Source organism: Danio rerio, chromosome 16, assembly GCF_052040795.2.
Source record: "Danio rerio strain M-AB ecotype USA chromosome 16, GRCz13ab, whole genome shotgun sequence".
Classification (NCBI taxonomy): Eukaryota; Metazoa; Chordata; class Actinopteri; order Cypriniformes; family Danionidae; genus Danio; species Danio rerio.
In genome coordinates, this window is record NC_141036.1 from 38669341 (window position 1) to 38676512 (window position 7172).

A 7172-nucleotide genomic window follows, 5' to 3' on the forward strand; every position below is an offset into this window, starting at 1 on the left:
AATATATAAAAAGCATACAGCTCTAAAAGAATGTAAAGTTTTTGGATAACACAATATTAATGTTTTGTTTACTTGAGGTAAATCAATATTTGGTGGAATAATCCTTATGGTTTTCAGTGACAATAAATGAAAACATTGTTATTTTGACCAATTTGTCATGTTCTGGAAAAAAAAACATTTTTGAAATGTTTTCAGACCATTTTTAGACGTACCATTTACCATAGATTACACATTTTTACTTAAATCCACCCAATAAATCCAGTAAAACCAAAGAAACTGAGAAGGCTGTCACTTAATTTTTTGCATAGCTGTATTCTATTCCATTTTACAAAACTGAATTAGAAATATAAATAATAAATATGTTAGTTTGATGAATGTTTGAATTATTTAAAAGGTATTGTTTGCTCATTGTACCACTTTATTTATTTAAAAATAATTTTTATTTGATTAAAATTCATTTTAACTTGTTTTTGTTGTTTGTATTAGTCTAATATGTATTCATTTTAATATATATATATATATATATATATATATATATATATATATATATATATATATATATATATATATATATATATATATATATATATATTTATGATTTGAATCTTTTTTAATGATTTTTCAAACCTTTATATATTTAATATTATTATTAATATTTTGTAATATTTGTATTATTGTATGTACTGTATGTATTTAACAATATATTTAAATTAATCTTATTTTTAATATTAGTAAATAAATGTATGATTCCCTAATTATTTTAATCTTAGATTTATAGTTGTGCTTTAGCCAGATGAATTTCTACATGGCTTATATAGCACTTTAACAAAACCCAGAATGAGTGCTGTTAAAAAGTGGACTTAAACTGTAAACAATTGTACTGACAGCATGTACAGTCAACATAGACCCCAGGTGTATGAATAATTTCAGGCTTAACTAAACTAAACACAAATTAATGATGCAATCCATTGTCGCAATTGCTCACGTTATTCCTTAATCATGCTATATTTTTAAACCCTTAATTATAGACCCCATATCTTGTAATCAAAATAAATTACTGTTGTGTCCCATGACTCACATAAACCAAGACTAATAGGGTTTGAATGAGAGCCATTTTTTCCTCAGCTGAAATGGGTTTTGTCAGTGTGTCAAAGTGCGCCCAGTGTGCGCTTATTCATGGGCATTTCCTACTGACGCACTTCTAGTCCAACTAATGATGCCCCTGTCACTATATTTTGGGTTTAATAAGCACTCTGGCCACAGCTCTCCTCAATGCGATACGTTCCAAACCAGATGAGTAACTCTGTGTGAAATGATCCCTTTTAGCGCTGAATCTTCACTCAAGTTTCATTACCCAGTTTACCATAGTGCCCACTTATTAGAAGCGACTGGAATTAAAGGCTGTTAATGGATGCTCTGCTTTTGACAGCATTTCCTGTGGTAAAGAGAAAGCGGCAATGAGAGGATGGCATGACGCGGTGGATAACCATGCTGGATCTGTGGCAGCATTCTCCGAAAGCACAAAGTTATTTCTTTCAGGCAGAAGCAGATAATTGGATGGCCTGCAGGTAAGAGAAGCTCCTCAGTTATTTTGATGCTCAGAGTCATATTACAAGAGCTGGCTTACGTGGAGAGCCCATGGGTGCTGCTGGAAGTTTCTGGAGGTAAAAATGCAAATTAATACAGGAACTGATTAAGGTGCAAAATGTAAAGTGATAGCCAGAAGACACCAGCAGAGAATTTCCCCAATACTGTATGTTTTTTTGTGTCTCCTCTCCAAACAGTCACTGATTTACCCAGAAAGGAAAGTTTTTGTCATCATTTACTCACCCCTTCACCTGTTCCAAACCTGTTTGAGTTTCTTTCTTTCACTTAAAAACTGAGATTTTCTGTTAGTTCATACTACTTATTTAAAGGGCACCTATGATGAACATCATCTTTTGTAAGCTGTTTGGACAGAACTGTGTGTAGATAAAGTGTGTCCACAGTTATAGGGGTGATTTAAAGACAATATATATATTTTTTATTTTTTATTTCCTGTGTTAAAATAGGATCCAAATCCCTCTCATTTTGAGGCCCGCCACAAAACGTAGGACGTAGGAGTGCAGTTTCCCTGCCCACCGAATAGATTGACAGCGGCGTATTAACAGGTCTTCGTAGTAACGCATATAATCATATCAACAAGACAGGACATGCACAAGCAACTGGCATTAAAAGATCTGTTCAGCTCTCTGTGATTATCAGTCATCATCAAATGTGATCAAGAATGAGTTTTACAAGTTTAAAACGTTTACAAAACAGTGCATGTTTGTAATGAATTACAGCGATTTTACTGTCTTTACTTTATCACCACAGCCACATGTCAGAACAATTATAAAAGATGAAGCTTCAATCCCAGTTTGTGGACGTTAAATCAGGTTTATTTTGTACATTAGCATAATTGATATCCATACAGCAGTGGATATTAATGTGTATCCTGTCACATTTGCCATGCAAAAACAGTGTAAATTTAAATGCGTGTGCTGTGTCTGAGTCTGTGAATTTTGTAACGACATTGTGTGTGACTCATCATTGCAGAAAGACTTGAATTAATTCTACAACAAATACATCAAATAATCATAGGGAAAGTTCACACTGTAGTATTTCTCACACACTTTACATGAGATCTGCTTCCTTCATGTCTGTCACTGCTGTTTATCTGACGGAGACGCACGGACAGGCATGTGGCAACAGTGGGCGGGGAGATATAGCATTAAAAGCACAGGCCACAAAAACAGCTACATTGTGATCAGAGCAGAAAATCCAATCATTCTGAAAGGTATATTAAATAAACTAATAGGGGTTTTGAGCTGAAACTTTACAGACACAATGTGGAGACACAAAAGACTTATCTTACATCTTTAAAAAGGGGTAAAGCAGGTGCCTTTTAAAATAAGCTGAAATTCTTGCTGTTTTGTGGGACAATTTGATTGTTTTATGTTCGATACACTTAAATTTGTGAAAAAAATAATAAATTACATAGACTTAATTCCTTTATGTTGATAAAATAAGATAATGTGGAACCCAACATTATTTTACAGTTTTTGCTGAACAACACAAAATAAGAGATTTTGACAAATGTTGGAAACAGGCAGCCATTGACTTCCATAGTAATTGATCAATAAAAAGTTAATGGCTACCATTGTCCAACACTCTTCAAATGTATTTATTTTCATTCATTTTTCTTTGGCTTAGTCTCTATTTCACAGGTCACCATAGCGGAATGAACCTTCTATTCCAGCGTATGTTTCAAGAGTTCACACTTAGCTGATGATTGATTATAAGCAAGTTTGGCATGCTGTCCCGGGAGAGAGCCCTGAGCGCGAAGGTTCTTGAGCCCTGGGCTCCCTCCCGTTTGGAGGTAGAGAGGGGAGCCTCGAGCTCAGGTAGATCTCGACAACTCCCCTTTTTATAATAGCTAAAGATTAAGATTGAAGGCTATTAAAAGATATGCTGCATTATTAGATTACCTGTATTGAAATTTAGATTTAACGATTAACTTGTTGTGCATGTTTTTGGAATGTGGGAGGAAACTGGAGAACCCGGGGAAAACCCACGCAAGCACGGGAAGAACATGCAAACTACACACAGAAACGACCACCGGCCTGTTAAGGAACTAGAACCGGTGACGTTCTTGCTGTGAGGCAACAGTGCTAGTCACTGAGCCACCGTGCTGCCCTATAGAGGGAAAGGTGAAAAGGTAGGGGTGGAAGGGGGGATTCGAAGATAACTGTAGTGAGAAAACCCTGGCTCTTTATAGTGGTTAGGAATGGCCTAATTGGTGGATCAAGCATGCTAATGCAGAACCAGCCGTGTTCAATCATAATCACGTGCTCCTCTCGATATTAGTTTATGAATAAACTTCACTTTACACAGCGGATGCCATTCCAGCTGCAACCCAGAATTGGGAAACACCCAATCACACACTACAGATGATTTTGTTTCATTCAATTTACCTGTACCCTATGTGACTGGACTGTGGAGGAAACTCATGGGAACACAGGGAGAACATGCAAACTCCACACAGAAATGCCAACTTGCCAAGCTGGGACTCGAACCAGCGACCTTCATGCTGTGAGGCGACAGTGTTAACCACTGAGCCACCGTGCTGCCCTGTATTTATTTTTTCAAAAAAAAAAAAAGAAACCTGTTTGAAACCACTTTTTTTTCAGATGAACTAGCTCTTTAGAGTCACTGTGACATAATAAATCATGCAGTTTTTGTTATAAAGAATTTATTCGTGCACAGATTTATCTGTTTTCATATTGGTTAATCAAAACACCTCCCCCATGCCTTTTTCACTACATAAATGATGATCCTGAGGCAGAAGGAATGTCTTAAGATCAGCAACAACATTAAACCAACAAACCAGCGATCAAAATTAAACAACAACATACAATTTCAGTATTCAAAGAGAATTTTTAAAGTGTATTTCATGGGGTAAAACAAATATCTGATGTCAAACAGAGGAGAAAACCGCATTGATGATAAATCTGTAACCAGAGTTTTTGAAAATCTCCATCTTGGCAGGATTTTTTAAAGAAGGTTTGGTTTTAGTCAGTGTCTTGATACTGCACTATAGACGCATGGCCAAATTGCATATAGGAAAAGCTGCATTTAAATACCCGTATTTGTGGTGACCACCTCAGATTTACTCTATAAAGTCAGTCTACAGTGTCTTTACTTTCATTTATTTACTGTAACAGTTCTAAAAAAAATTGTCCTCTTGTGTGATATCGTCCATTATGGGTGTAATATTAGTTTTTTCAATTTTATCACGTTTTGCAGCCAAGAAAAAAGCACCATAATTGTCCAAACAACCTCCTAACTTGTATACAACCAATCCTATCTGTCGAACTCTGGAACCCCGTGCTGAGGATGAATTGAGTCAGCCGTTCCCATGACAACTACACATTTTACTGGGAGAATCCATTAGGACCTCTTGGATCATTTTAGCAGAGGTAACGAAATATACATCAACCTCGTTCTATCAAACATCATAATGTGTTCCATTAGACTTCAGCCATCGGGACTTCAGAGGCTGTGTGATTGCTCTTAGTGCACACTCATCAAATATTAAAAGCCGATTTTCTCATTCCCCCCTTTATCGATGGGTCCCGAGGTGCATCTAAAATTGAAAATAAATACATCTGTGCTACTCAAAAAATCAGTTATGGGGTTTAGTCTGTGTAAATTATCGGAATAAACTGTCAAGAGTTAGACTGGGGGGGAAAAGCATCGACAGTAACTAGGGGAGTCTAGCAGGCGACAGTATCTCCAATGTGACGATGAAATGCAATTAAATACAAGCAGATGTTCGGAAATTTAATTTGAGTTGTCTGAATAATTAAATTCCCTGATAAGATTTAACCAACCATACTACATAGCCACCACATATCTGTTGAAGAAGTTGCCAGGCAGACTAAAACATTTCTTTTCATTAATTCAATGCAATACAACAACATTAGTGTTCATTTATAGAAACCCTTTGGTAATCTATAACAGGAGATGTGCCATTGTATGACTATAAGGCAATTGTAATAGCATGACTAAAAGATGAGTCACAGTTGTACTGCAAATGCGTGAACTCTAAGAGAATCACGTGTTGATTGTTGTTTCCATTTTGACTCAATGGAGATATGCAGTATATCAGGGCTATGGTTGCTTTCGAGAATGGATTTTGCTAGAATATATAAAACAGAATGAGATACTGTTGCTGTTACACTCACAGATAGCACATGTTCTGATGTTTTGATGCTGTGATCATCTCATGCATTTATGTCTTCAGCCACTGCTATTTTTTCTCTTTGTTTTTAGGAACTATGAAGTGATTGATCTTCAATGTCAATGTGCATTTCTCAGAGCAGCCCTTTGGTTTGCTACCTGACTATGGCTGTTATTATAACAAGCATCAATATCTGCTTCTTACATTTTGAGTACACCTGACAAAAGTCTTGTCGCCTTTTAAAGTTTTAGGAACAAATAATAATAATTTGACTTCTAGTTGATCATTTGGTATCAGAAGTGGCTTATATGAAGGGCAAATGCCTCTAGATTACACTTATTTAACCAAAATAAAATATGATCATGCCTTGATTGTTAATTATTTAATAAGGACAGTAAGGTCTCACTTTGCTTAGACAAAAGTCTTGTCACTTAACAAAAATAATGTAGAGAATAGAAATTTATGGTGCAGTGGAAAAAGATATAATATTGTGTATGACTACCATGAGCTTGGAGTGCATCCATACATCTCATACATGCAATGACTCAAATGACATATTGATAAAGTCATCTGAAATGGCAAAGAAAGCATTCTTGCAGGACTACAGAATTCATCAAGATTCATTGGATTCATCTTCAATGCCTCCTTCATTTTACCCCAGACATGCTTAAAAATGTTAATTTCTGGTAACTGGCCTGGCCAATCCTGGAGCATGTTGATCTTGTTTGCTTCCACAAACTTTGATGTGGAGGCTAATGTTTGAGGAGCGGCACTATCCTACTGAAGAATGTGCCCTCTCCTGTGGTTTGTAATGTAATGGGCAAGACAAATGTCCTGATTTCTCAGACTGTTGATGTTGCCATCCACTCTGCAGATCTCTCGCACACTCTCATACTGAATGTAACCCCAAACCATGTGTTTTCCTTCACCAAACTTGACTAATTTCTATTAGAATCTTGGTTCCATGCTGGTTCCAATAGGTCTTCTGTAGTATTTGTGATGATTGAGATGCAGTTCACACAGATGATTCATCAGGAAAAATCTACCTTTGCCCCTTTTCCAAATGATCAACGAAAAGTCGCTCTTACAACTGGGATCGATGGCAAGACTTTTGTCAGGTAGTGTAAATCTTGATTCTAAGAAGAAAAAAAAAGGAATTGCGAGAAATAAAAGGAATCGTGAGAAAGCCTATAAACTTGCTATTGAAAGAATGATGGAATGATCAGAATTACAAATATAAGATTTTCTAAACTATAAATATAGTTATGAGCAAACGTCAGAATTGTATGATTTAATTAAAAAACAAGCTTATTTTTTGCATTTATAAGCTAAATTTTTTCAATTTGAGTTATAAACTCGGAATTGTGTGGGAAAAGGTCATGTTTATTAGGGCTTTGTATAGAAATCC

General features: G+C 35.8%; 1 long non-coding RNA gene across 1 annotated transcript; it reads left to right on the plus strand.

Annotated features, from left to right (window-relative positions):
- Positions 1-1429: 1429 nt before the first annotated feature.
- On the plus strand, positions 1430-6902 carry LOC147840345 (uncharacterized). The gene is made up of 3 exons (XR_015511696.1): positions 1430-3294; positions 3916-5000; positions 5857-6902. It is a non-coding gene; the product is annotated as an uncharacterized LOC147840345 (long non-coding RNA).
- Positions 6903-7172: the final 270 nt, after the last annotated feature.